We start from the raw sequence: 14,472 nt of genomic DNA, 5'->3' as shown, positions 1-14,472 counted from the left end.
GGACTTTTTCAAAATTAGAAATTTGTGTTGCAAGTGATGTCATTAATAAAGTGATGCCACTCACAGAATAGTAGAAAATATTTAAAAATCATATTATCTGGTAAGGGACTTGTATTACATAGAAACCAGTAAAAACACTTATAACTCGAAAATAAAACTTAAATAACCCAGTTAAGAAATGGGCAAGGGATCTAAATAGCTATTTCTCCAAGAAAGATATACAAAATGGCCAAATAAGCACAAGAAAAAATACTTAACATCACTAACCATCGTGGAATTCAAATTGAAACCATAGTGAGTGATGTCTTCACCAGCATAAAACTATAACAAAAAAACAGATAATAATGTGTTGGTAAAAAATGTGGAAAAATCGTAACTCTTACACGTTGCTGGTGGGAATGTAAAATGTTTCAGCCTCTTTGGAAAATGAACTGGAAGCTCCTTACAAGCTTAAATATAGAATTACAAAGTGACCCCGAAATTCCACTCCTAGGCATAAAACCAAGAAAAATAAAAGTATTTGTTCACATAAAAACTTGCACACAAATATTCATAGCAGATTTATTATAATAGTTCCAAAGTAGAAACAACACAAATGTTGATAAACTGCTGTATAGATATACTAAATATGGTATATCCATACAATGGATATGTCACTTTCATCTTTAGCAATTGGGGCAAAGGCAAGGGGAACATTTCCTAGTATTCGGGTGTCTTGATTATGTGCAGACTATGTCTAATTCTGTAAGATAATACATTAATACAATTTCCCACTTGAATAATCTGAAAATTTAGAAAAGTTGATTAGTATGGCATACATTGCAGAGTATGGTTTGGCTTTCTCATATTGGCCTATATAATGCACACACAGATTATTGATTTTCAGTTAATTAGTTGAATATTTTATATAGCATATCAAGAGCTCTGATGGGTGATTTTTGACTATTTTCATCTTGACTTTTGCCCAAATAAAAATATATCTTATTTTTATTTACAAAATCTGTTTAGAGATATACACCAGAATAGATCAAATTGTTAACTGATGTGTTTAAACATTAATGGATGATTATAGTTGGTTAAGGAATGACTTTAGAATTTTTATTCTCTGTGGAAATACATTTGCTAGTTTGATGGAATCTTTTAGTTTTACATTAGGGGAATATTTTTACTGTTAGAATATGTATGTCCCTTATGGAATGCCAAACTTAACAAAATTTGTATGAAATTATTTCTCTTTTTATTCCATCAAAATTTTATTCTCATCTGACAGGTTTTACAGTAGAAAAGTTTTTTATAGCAATCAAAATAAAGTAGAATTTTAATTTGACAGAGAAAGTATAAACTTGATTCAAAGAAAAAAAGATTTCCATAAAACAATTAACTGCCTTTTGTAAAAGTGAAGTCAGTTTCATTATAGTTTGATTTTAACCCTCTCTTAACTTTTGGCTTCCTAGGCGGTAATTCTGGAACATTTTCTAAAACTGTGGTTTCATGATTGCAAGCCTAGACTAGTGCCCATCATTATCACTTATGGTAAAGGTATAGGATCTGAGTTAAAAATGAAAAAAGAAATTAAGTGTGAAATGTATCTTGCGAGAGTCAATTCTAGATGCCTACTCACTAGCTATTTTCTTCTCCCTTTTTTCTTGAATGACATTTTCTTCTGCATGTGTCTGTGGCAGCAGCCTACTCTAGTCCAATAAAGTCATAGAAAAGAACACAGTAGGAAAAAAGGCATATGTGACAATGTAATACCGGAATTTTCAAACAGACATTTTACCATGGTGTAACAGGTCTTAGAAAAATATGTTCCAACAAATGAGGATGGCAGAGCAGAAATGTACAGAAAATATGCCTCTTTGACACAGCAGTGAAGCTTCCAAAAGACTCCTCACCGGTACGCGCCTTCTGACTCTATTAAGTACTCAGTTATTTTCTTATTATTTAACTTATGGTTAGGCAGATATTCTGATACTAGCCATTGAAAGATATCCTAATTGAGACGAACTTCATGTATCCACGTTCATCTTTGTATACGAAGTAAGAAAAATAGTTTATCATCCTGAAAAGCAATTTCGTATGATCTCAATGTTTGCTAATTACGCCTAACAGAAAGGAATCTATTATTTTAGCATGATTCAAAATGTGTTTTATTAAATCAATTTGAAGGTAGTCACAGACAATAAAATCGGTCAGATTTTGAATCTATATTTTTTAATATAGTACAATATTATTGTTTAAAAAGGATGAAATTATCCTCTGGGTCAGAATATAATCTTACACAAAATGCAAGCCGTTATATAAAAACAAAGTTGCTTTGATGAAAGATAGAAAGGGATATTGTACCATATTCAAGTCTGACTTTTTTCATTTTCCTTTGTGTAACTCAGTTTGAAATTATGTCCTATAATATTCTATTTTCCTATCTAACTTCTATTCATTCTCTGAAATGAATTGCAAACTGGGTCTTCAATTGTAGGTAAAGTTTCATAGTGCAATGTTTTACATGACTTGCAAGCAAGTTTCAGCTACGCTAATGTGTATTTACTTATGGAGAAATATATCAAATGTAGTGTAATAGTGCTTGGAGCCTCATTGACTTCTCACTGTCTTCTCCTGCTCTTCCTTGTCTTTCACAACAGTACATAATATTTTGTCTGTCACTGGATGGCTTTGATCTATTCGTATAATGAGCCAGTGCTAGTTTATTAGAATACATTTTCCCATTAGTGAATATAAGCTAGAAAAATTTACCTACAAAATCTCAGTATCTGATAATTCCTTTTATATAATGCTCTCAACTTTTGTGGCTAGTTCAACTTATTGGTCTCATTTCCAGTCTCCTAATTCCTGATTCTCACTCCAGGCACTTGTGCGGATTTGAGTCTGTCTTGAGCCTCAATCGAATTCACTTGTGCAAAAGATCTGTCCACTAGTTACCGTTATTTTCTTTCCTGAGGCTGAACCTTGATTATCTTAAGCAGTGCTCCCTTGAAAACCTTGCAGTTTTAGAGGCAGAGCAAGATGGCAGAGTAGGAGGCTCCACCGATTATTCCCACCCCATCCCCACCACCTCCCCACAAGGACACCAATTTAATAAATATTTACAGAGAAAAAAAAACACCATTATAAGAATAAAAAATTAGGCAAGTCCTCATAGTACCTGGTTTTATCTTCATATTGCTGAAAGGGGCACTGAAGGCTTAGGGAAAATAGCTCTGAGTCTCTAAGTAAACCTGAAAGGCAGTCTAGGCCATAAGGTTTGTGAGGTAAAAACATTATATTCAGCTGTTTCACTTATTATTAATGCCTGCAACTCAGGCAAGTCCTAGCACTGAACTGGGTCCGGAGACAGTGGGTTGGGGAAGGGGGGCCATGCAACCTACTGAGACATGAGCTGGGGCAGCTAAGGGAGTACTGGCATCACTCTTCTCCTAGCCCCAGGCTGCACAGCTCTTGGCTCCAAAAGAGACCCCTTCCTTCTGCTTGAGGAGAAGAAAGAGTGGGGAGGACTTTGTCTTGCATCTGGGATACCAGCTCTACCACAGCAGGATAGGTCACTGGTCAAAGTCATGAGATCCCTGTTCCAGGCACTAGCTCCTGAACATTTCTAAACACACTGTGGCCCAGAAGGAAGCCAATTGTATTGAAGGAAAGAACTCAGACCTGGCAGCATTCATCAGCTGCTAATTGAAGAGGCCTTGGGCCCTGAATAACCAGCAGTCACACCCAGGTACTACATCAAGGGCCTTGAGTGACCTCCTAAGACTTGCTGGCTTCATATGAGACTCAGCACATTGTCAGCTGTGGTACCTACAGAGTGAAACTCTTTCTGCTTGAGAAAGCAGAGGAAACAGTAAAAGCGACTTTGTTTTTCACCTTAGGTACCGGCACAACCACAGAGGGGTAGAGCACCAAGTGAGCTTTTGGGGTCCCCGATTCTAGGACTTGACTCTTGAATGGCATTTCTGGACTTTCCCTGGGCCAGAAGGGAGCCCACTCCCCTGAAGTGTGAGTACCAGGCCAGGTAGGATTCACCACAAGCTGACTGAAGAGCCTCAAGTAAGCCTGAAGAACTTTAAGGAAACGTTGATGGTAGTCTGGCAGTACTCCCTTTGGCTGATGGTGGTGGTGGCTAAGGGGCGAAGCTCCCCTGCCTTTGGAAAATGGAGGGAAGAGTGAGAAGGATTGTGTCTTGTGGTTTGAGTGCCAGCTCAGCTATAGTACAATAGAATACTGGGTAGACTTTTAAGGTTTCTGACTCTAGTTCTCGACTCCCAGATGGAACCTCTGGAGCCACTTGTATCCTGAAAGGAAGGAAACAGGCCTAGCTGCTTTGCCACCTGCAGATTGTAGAGCTGCAGGACCTTGAGTGAACTTAGGCAGTAGCCAGGGAGTGGTTACAGCAGGTCTTAGGTGAGACTCAGTGCTGTTCTGGGTTCAGGTCTGACCCAGCACCATAGTAGTAGTGGTGGCCACAGAGGTGCTTGTGTCAAACCACGCCTAGCTTTAAGTGGGTCAGAACAAAGAGAGAGACGGCGTTTGTTTAGAAGAAAGTAGGAGAAGAGAACAAGAGTCTCTGCCTGGTAATTCACAGAACTATCCTGGATCATATCTGAGACTATCAAGGCAGTTACTCTACTAATCTGCAATAACCACAGCATTACTGAGCTTGGAGTGCCTCCTAAAGCAGATAGAGATTACATCATCACACTCAAGTCCTTTCAAACATCTGGAAAGCCTTCCCAAGAAGAACACATACAAACAAGCCCAGACAGTGAAGACTAAAATACATACATCAGTCTTCAATGCACAGACATCAAAGAACATCTACTAGCATCAACACCATCCAGGAAAACACGACCTTGCCAAATGAACTAAATAAACCATGAGGGATCAATCCTGAAGAAACAGAGATATGTGACCTTTCAGACAGAAAATTCAAAATAACTGTGCTGAGGAAATCAAATGAAATTCAAGATAACACAGAGAGGACATTCAGAATTCTGTCAGATACATTTAATAAAGAGATTGAAATAACTATGAAGAATCAACTAGAAATTCTGTAGCCGACAAATGCAATTGGCATACTAAAGAACATATCAGAGCCTTTTAATAGCAGAATTGATCAAGCAGAAAAGAGATTTAGTGAGCCTAAATATAGGCTATTTGAAAATACAGTCAGAGGGGACAAAAGAAAAACTTGTGTACAATTGTATGTGTTTTGCTTAATAATGTGTACGTTGCTTAATAGTCAGTGACTATGTTACTGGTTTATGTATTTACTATACTTTCTACCATTATTTTAGAGTGTACTTCTTATAATAATATTTAAAAAGTTAACTGTAAAACAACCTGAGGTGAGTCCTTCAGGAAATATTCCAGAGGAAGGCGTTGTTATCGTAGCAGACAATGGCTCCATGGATCTCATTGCCCTAAAGTTTTTCTCATGGGACAAGATGTGAAGGTGGAAGACAGTGGTATTCATGGCCCTCACCCTGTGTAAGCCTACGCTAATGTGTGTGCTTGTATCTTAGTTTTAACAAAACAGTGTAAAAACCAAAAAAAATAGTTTTAAATTAAAAATAGAAAAAAGCTTAAGGGATAGAATATAAAGAATGAAATATTTTTGTACAGCTGTACAGTGTCTTTATGTTTTAAGCTGAGTGTTATTACAAAAAAAGGAAAAAGGTTAAAACATGAAAAGGTTTATAAAGTAAAAACATTACAATCAGCTGTTTCATTTATTATTAAATATGTGTATTTTAAAATAAATGTAGTGTAGCCTAAGTGTACAGTGTTTATAAAGTCTATATTAGTGTGCAGTAGATGTCCTAGGCCTTCACATCAACTCAGCACTTACTCACTGACTCACTCAGAGCAACTTCCAGTTCTGCAAGATTTATTCATGGTAAGTGCCCTTTAAAAGTTTAACACTTTTTTTGGCCTATTATACCGTATTTTTATTGTTTTCTTTTCTATGTTTAGGTATGTTTAAATATACAAGTATTTATTATTGTGTTACATTTGCCAACAGTATTCAGTACAAAAACATACTGCACACATTCGTAGCCTGGGAGCAATAGGGTATACTACATAGCTTAGATGTGTAATAGGCTATTACACCAAGGTTTGTGTAAGTACACTCCATGAGGTGCACACAACAAAATCACATACCGACACATTTCTTAGAATGGATCCTGATTTTTAAGGAATGCATGACTGTATTGAGGATAATTTCTTTCCATATGAACATCCAATGTTACAGTATTGTTGAAAACACTAACTTTCCCAATTGAATCATGTTGGCATCATTGTCAAAAAACAAAATGGCCAAATATGTATGAATCTCTTTGTGGATTCTCTTTTTCCATTCAATTAATATATGTGTCTATTCTTACATTATGTATTAGTTTATTATGGCTGCTGTAAGAAGATACCACAAACTAGGTGTCTTAAACCACAGAAATTTTTTGTCTCACAGTTCTAGAGGTTAGAAGTCCAAGACTGTCAGCACTATGTTCCTTGAAAGGAGTAGGGAAGAATTTGTTCCAGGTCTCTCTTAGCTACTGATGGTTCCTTGGCCTGGGGAAGGATAATTCCAGTCTTCAAATGGCATTCTTCCTATTTGCAGATTTTTACCAATTTTTTCCCTTTCATGAGGATACCAGTTATACTGAGTTAGAACCTATCCTAATGACCTCATTTTAAATTGATTACCTATGCGAGCACTCTTTTTTCAAAGAAGACCACATTCTAAATTGTTGGGGACACAATTATATCTTTCTTTGTAAGGGGAGTGACACAAATCAACCCATATCGCACCATTACAATAGTTTTAATGACTGCAGCATTACAGTAAGTCTTGAAATCGGGAAATGTCTCCAGGTATGTCCTTTTTTAAAAACATGACTATAATAAATTAATTCATATTTACATATTTTATTAAGATAGACAATATTTATAAAAATAAATGCTAAAATTTTGATTGGGATTTTACAAATTCTTAACTCAATTTGGAGAGAATTAGGATCTTAATAATACTGTTTTACAATTCATGTACAAGGAATATCTGTCCATTTATTTATATTTTATATAGTTTCTGTTATTGTTCTTGGATTGCACGTAATTTGTTACATTGATTTCTGATAATTTCATCTTTTTGATACAATCACAATTAAAATTAACAATCTTTTAACACATCAATAAAATTATTTTGAAGTTATGATAGTTGTAATGATAGTTACAGCATCATATCTGAGTCTGACTGATTTCACTGTTTTATTTGCTTGCAATGGGCAACATTTTTGTGTGTGTATGTGTCTTGCAACTTTTGATGGAATGCCTAGACATTGTGTGAAAAAGAATATTAGAGTGAGGTTAATAATATTTACATGCAGTATTTTTATATATGGTTTTCTGTCAGGACATTATTGTATGGGTTCAACCTAGTGTGCAGCTGAGCTGAGTTTCATTACTGTGGTTGATGTAGTCATCTTCAGTACCCTACAGTCTACGAATACCTCTAGTGATGGTCTACTACTACCTTGTAGCTAGCGTATACCCTGGAGTACTAGAAAGTTTACCTGTTCATGTTCCACCCTCAATATTTTGCCAAAGAGAGGTTTTCTCTCTGTACCTCTTTGCCGTCTACATCAGTGGAATGCTTTTGCTGCAAGAACTGTAGTGGTAAAGTGGTCTCTTTATTCATGTTCATTCATCATCAGTGTTAGACAGACCTTGTGCATGAGAAGCTCAGGGGTTGTGTGTTCTTAAACTTTCTGTCCCTGCTCCAGTGTCAGATAAACTTTGTTCATTACGCAGTGGTGGATCTGAGCTCGAGCATATTTCTCATAACCTCTGTCCATTTCCCACCCCAGACAGCTAATCTCTGCCATGTATTGGTGGCAGGAGGTTTTTTGTACAAACCACATTTCTGCCATTTTCCTGATTGATTTGCAGGATCCTAGACATGATCAGTGTTCTTTCCCTCCTCTAGTGCCAAAAGGCCTTTGCTTTGTGTCAGTGCAGAATTGGAAGTAGCCTACCCTTTCACCAGTGACAGGTATGCCTGATGTCAGCCAGGAACAAAGAGCAGGCAAGATGGTTTCTGTCCCCCTTCTGAGTGGAGGAAGGCCTTCTCCTCATGTCGGAGAACAGTTACTTCTTCACGATGGGTTTCTTGCCCTCTCCTCAGGTCAACTCCAATGAGAGTAGACCTGGGTCCCAAACCAGGTTTATGCTTTATACCCCAGTGGCACCCTATCACCACCTTCTACTCATGAAGGGCCTAGAACACAGATGGGGTTCTGCAGACACTCGTGGTGCATGTTCAAATCTAGGCTGGTCTTAAATACCTATGACATCCAAGGGCTCTCTCATGTCACCTGTCCTGTACTCAACATTCTTCACTAGGTAGAGGCTAACAGCAAGAATCCAGTGAGTGCTTGTAGACTCCCTTCATAGGTAGGATCCCTCAGGATCTAATCTGCCATGATAACCCTCAGCTGACATCTAAGAATGTATTAAAATGTTAGCTTTTCCTTTCTTATGTGCCTTTATTGTAACCAGCTTTTTCTCTTGTTCTCTGCCAATGTTTAAATAGTTCTGTCTTTCGTTGAAGGAGCTTTGTCACCTTTTGGAAATCAGTTTGCTTGTTCAACTTATGACCTCAGCTCTCTGATAGGGTTGAAATTATGATTTCGTAGATTTTTTACTTTTCTTTATTGATAGAACATGAATGGCATTCTCTGTGGCTTTCTATGTCATAAGCGACATTGTTAATTTTAAGATGCTTATTAGACATGCAAGTGTAGAATCTGAATAAGCATCTTATATTCATAAGTCAGAAATTCAGGACAGTGGTCCTGCCTTGAGATATACAATTGTGAGTTATCATCATATTGGTGATTTCAAGAGCATGAAATGGATGAGATTACCAAGGAAATTAGTATAGCTAGAAGCATGAAAATGACCAAATATTAAGCTCTTGGGCACTCCAGTGTTTCGAGTATGTAGAGATAAGATGAGGAAATAGCAAGAGAAATAAAAACAAAATAACAGTGTAAAGAAAAGAAACTAGAAAAATAAGATATTTTAGAATGTTGAGTAAAGACAATATTTCAATGAGAAATGGCCATTTAGGTCAAATGCGGCTGGTAGGTCACATACAGGATTAAAAATTAAACCACTAGATTTAGTATCATAGTCTTCTCTGTTGACTTTAGTAAGTGTAGTCGTGGTGGACTAGATATTCTGACTGGATAAGGTCAAATGGAAAATAGGAAATGAGAAAAAGAAACCAAAGTGTGTTTTTAAAAAATTTGTGCTAAAAAAAGAGAAAGGGGTGGAGAAACAAAAAAGTAATTTTCAGAGAGAAATAATATCTAGTTTTTAGGGTTATGGGAAAGATCCTATCAATCATGAAAAACTAATGCTGCATGTGTGAGAGAAGAGCATTTCTGGAGCAATATTCTTGAATGGATGAAAAGTAGGAAATATAATACACTAATGAAAATGTGGCCTTTGAGAGGAACACAGAGATAATTTACACCAAATATAAAGAGACAGAGTACATAGACACAGATACAGGCAGATGAGAAGTTATACAGTGGTGGGAGTTTGCGAATGTTACCTTTTTATTGCTTTTATTATTTTTTTCTTTTTCTCATTATTTAATTGAAAACAAAAGCAAGGTTATCAGCTGAGAATTAGGGAAAATAAGGAGGTGTAATCGGCTTAAATGGGAGAAAAGTATATGAAAACCCAGTAGGCAAATGATAAAGTAAGTAGGTTTGGGAAAGATAACTACTTAGCAGCCTTCTAAATCAATTTCAGGTTAGTGGTGACTAATTTAGTCAGGACAATCAGCCTGGTTTTGTGTCTTTCTCCAGACATAATCAGCTGTGTAGTTGCAGACACGTAATGGATGAATATTTGGCACAATCAGGATAGTACTTTAGTAAAGAGAGTTCTGTTAAGTAAGAGATCAGAATTAACCATTTATGTAAGGCAGTGATCCTAATGATTGACTGTGGAATTTAAACTAGATAAGAAGAAAAGCTTAGAGGTGAGATACATGGAAGCATAGAAAAAGTGATAGGGTCAAAATTATTAGAATTGAGAAGTTAGAGAAAGGGAGCATTAGTATATTTGTGTTGCAGGACTCTTCCTTAGTTCAGCTAAAGACGGGTTTCTTTGTCCCATGGGAACAAAAATTCAATCTCACAGACAATACGAATGGTAAGACAGGGTTTTATTGGGTGAAAAGGAATAAAAGGGGGAAACATTGACTCTCACTAGGCCAGAGTTCTTGCTAGAGTGCTTCCCACCGCTCAGTTCCAATCCCAGGTCCCACACCAAAAAGGAGGGGCCAGGTTCCTCCCTGCTGGAAATGGTGCAAACTTTCCGAGGCTCCGCCCCAGTGCACAGGCTGATTGGAATTTTCCCGGGGACCCCCTCCTACCGGTTGTCTCATTCCCCCCTCTAAAGAAGTACATCTAACTGCCATTACAATAAAGATAAGGATGAAAACCAATCTTAACTGCTTCCTGCTGACAGGGTAAACAGCAGTCAGAACTCCCTCAGAGACCTATTTAAGGGTTCCTGGTAGAAGGGGCCATCATCAGAGGCTCCAGTTGGATGACCGTTTGGAGAACAGACAAACTGGGTTATTAGAAAACGTGTCAAAATGAAACAAGGGGAGGGGTAAAAACAGTTCAAAAATCCCGAGGCCTTTTACAAGTTTGCACATGGAGAGGGAGGCCAAAACTTTACATTTTTGTCAGCCTGTTGGGCTTCTGCGTTCCCTTCCCCTGAGCCCAATCCTAAGCCACCAGTTTAAGGTTTGGAAAATTAAGTTTTCCCAGTTTGGAGGATGCATCTGAGAGGAGTCTCTTGTAGTACAGAGACACAATTACCTATTAGTGAAGAGAGAACGGAGGAGGAGAAAGAACAAAGAAGGCATTTTTTTAAAGGAGTCCCAAGGATTCAGGATGCATTCAAAAGGGGTACAGACTGAAGATGAATGGCTACCCATGTAGAAAGAGGGGAGCAGGCATCTTTGGTTCCCTTCTCTTCCTACCAGATACCTATGGTGTGTGAGGGAGAGAGGAAAAAGCACCCTCTTTCTCTCATCCACCCTTGCATCCCCAAGTCCCAGCAACCTTGTCAGGTCCTTCCATGAGTGCCAAAGCGGCTTGCACCCATGAAGCAAGGCTCCTAGGGAGTGGGAATCATCCACTATTACCCATGTGCGCCCTTTCTCCTCTGCTGTCTCTAGCCTTGGAGTTCCCTAGACCTCATTTATGCTATGGATACCAATGTGGCCTTTACCTACGAAACAAAAAGCTTGGGTTTGGATTAATCGGGAGCAGTCAGCCATGCTCACCTGTGCTGTGCCTTTAAACTTTCATTACTATCTACCTGTGGGTCCCTCAGATCCAACTCTCTTTCCTAGGACTTTGACCTGAGGTTTGGAATTGAATTTGAGACAAAAATGTGTCTTAGGGGGGTTGCATGGACTCCTTATAAGGAGTCTTTATAAGCTGAATGCTAAGGTGAAACTGTGGAATTGAGTCCTCCAACAAGGGAGAGGAAAGGCTGTCCTGCGACACACTCAGATAACCTGTGGCTGTAGTTATGCTTCCTAAAATTTGGGTGCACGGTGCTTGGCTTTGGTTAGCTCCCTTGGCCTTACTTTCCCAAAAGGAAACCTCTGAGTGATGGGCATCCTATTTATTCCAATCACCTGGTAGGATTTGCAGGACAATTGCTCAGAACTGTAATATTGATCCAGATTTTTACATGGCCCACCCCTCTTGTTTTTTTCTGAGCTGCAGATGGAGATTGCTGGTTGGTTCACAGGAACAAGCAGGGTTAGTATAAAAGGGTAGGTAAACACTTGAAAACAACTAATGAGTTTAGAATTTAATGAAAAATGTATGATAGGTTTTGAAACATAATTTCTGTCTCTACAGTCCTCATTTTTGTTACAAAAAATCATAACAGGATTGAGTTGTTTTCAAAATAGACTTTAGTCTTATACTTGGCCTGATTATTTGCATAAAGTGCAGCAGGAACAATTATTTCTACATAGGCCTTTTGGATTGGCTTTAAGGGAACTCTGTTCCACAACGAATCTCAAATAAGACCTTTTTAAGCTGAGTCCAGCCATGGGTTTGTATACTCAAATACCTGTGAGTCGGGTGATCCTCTCCTCTCCAGGTCCCATAATAAACTTGGAGTTCCTGGACCTGTTAGAAAGTGAAATTCTGTATTGACTATAGGTCAGGAACCCTATACAGGGACTGTGTAGTCAAGGGAACAAGGTCATTCTCCCTGTGGGGCTTGTATTGGCTCTGCAAGTCAAACTTGACTCCTTAAAGGGAAGCATACACTTCTAGTCAAAGCCTTTGTAAAATAACCAATTTTTCCAATTCCATCCTCTTGCAAAAGAAAAATTGATTCTTATTGCACTGATGCAAACAATTATATTGCATAAGAATACTCACAGATAGTTTCCAAATTCTAGAGGAACCAGGCAGAGAGAAACAAACATGCTCCAAATTTTGTTCATGGGAGTACATTTTACTCAATTATTAAAGGCCATAAATAGTTTAAAATAAGTTTTCTTAACTCTAAAAGACAAAACACAGATCAGCAATATTCCAAGCAAAGGTTAAAAAGATTGCTTCAGTTTCCGAGTTCAGTCCATTTAGTTAATTCTTGTTTTGCTTGATAGTCATGAACACTTCAGCTCTTTATGAGTCCTGCACATTTTCCTTTACTCCGATATCACAATCTCCAAAGTTATCAGAAGCCTGTATATGACAGCACCTGTTACAGTTCTGTAGCTTATTATAAACCATCTTTTGAAAAGGATTAAAAAAAGACAACAATTGCCTGTGAATAGCAAAATGTCCAGGGTAGTTACAGTTAGAAACAGGATTCACAAAGAAGTTCGGTTATCTTCATGGTTTACAATAACTTAACATACAACCTTAATTATGATTGGTAGCATATAATCAGATATTAAAATTTTAGAAATCCCATGCAATTTGGGAACATATATTAGCATTATTCACAAAAATATAACCTAAAGAAGATTGGACATCATTTTGGCAATCCCATATACATAAAAATGTCAAATAATCCTGTCCTCCTTTCATTTCTGGATGTCTCACGGGCCCTCTGATTCGTCTGAAAAGGCAGGTGTCAGGAAAGACAATTTTGAAACTAAAGTTTGATTTGGGGAAGGCTGTCAAATATGTTCAAAGTTTAAAACACTTGGTATTATGAAATGGAGTTCCAGATTACCATAAGTTATTTATTTTGCCAAAATGATAACTCACAAATTTTAAAGATGTAAAAACCTACTATAACCCTTTACAAATTTTGCCAAAAAACAAATTAGCACCTGAAGAAAACCTTATTATGCTTTTATTTCAATGCTGAGTTTACAGAAAAACTATATAATATTCTTTGAATTCAGTCAGTATGTTCACACAGAGAACCTCTTCTGTAAGATTAATTTCCACAATTCTTCCACCGCTTCTTTTTGAACCTTCAGCTTTTTCCTAATTTGAAAGTCTTTTAACCCTAAGCAAACATTTACATTTCCATGCTTTCTTATAACCTTTTACAAAAAAAAACACATATTTTACTGTTCTTACACACCCTCCATGTAAATCTATTTCCAGTAGTCTCAATTACATGTTGTAATGATAATTCCTAGCAATTTTTAACTTTAAGGTAAAACTCTGTAAGTTGCTTAAATTGTGTGCTAAGTGCAGCCAAGGTTTGCCTTCTTAATTATGGGTATGGTTAGTTCCATATGGCCCCAGGCCTTACCAGTTGTGAAGCTGGCCAGTAAAATAGTTATCAAAACCCAAAAAGCAGTTTGTAACCTCCAAATATTTAGCGTATCTTGCATCTGACCTGCAAAATTTAGCCCACCTATTTACATTTTAAGTACACCTGCTTTTTACCAATAACCTTTAAGGCCATTTTTATTTCTCAAAGATTAAACTCACGTGAACTGAAAGGTACCACAAATTTTATCTTCCCTTTAAAAAATATTAGATCCAAGTGCTTGTCTTTCTTTAGGCCAAATTAATTAGAGCTCTTTTTACAGACATTACACACAGCATATACACAGACAGGAAGGAGAAAATGCAGTCCCCCAGTGGGGTTCTATAAGAGACAGGGCTAGGAGAATATGCAGATATCAAACCAGAAAGGAACTTATTCCCTAAGTCAGGATTGCTAAATGAAGCCTTGCCACCAGAGTTACAAGACACGGCCTCAGGATGCAAAACAAGATGGAGGCTTAGAAGTTTGCTGGAAACCATACAGACATCCAAAGCACACCAGATTGGCCACAGCCCAAGACTAGCCCCACAAATCCTTTTTCATAATTAAAGCCTTATAGGGAATATAAACAGTGATAGTTGAGGGGCCTGGCCTAGTAAA

The sequence above is a fragment of the Hylobates moloch genome, unplaced genomic scaffold (genome assembly GCF_009828535.3).
Source record: "Hylobates moloch isolate HMO894 unplaced genomic scaffold, HMol_V3 SCAFFOLD_3, whole genome shotgun sequence".
Lineage (NCBI taxonomy): Eukaryota > Metazoa > Chordata > Mammalia > Primates > Hylobatidae > Hylobates > Hylobates moloch.
Note: the sequence above shows the minus strand (reverse complement) of the source record.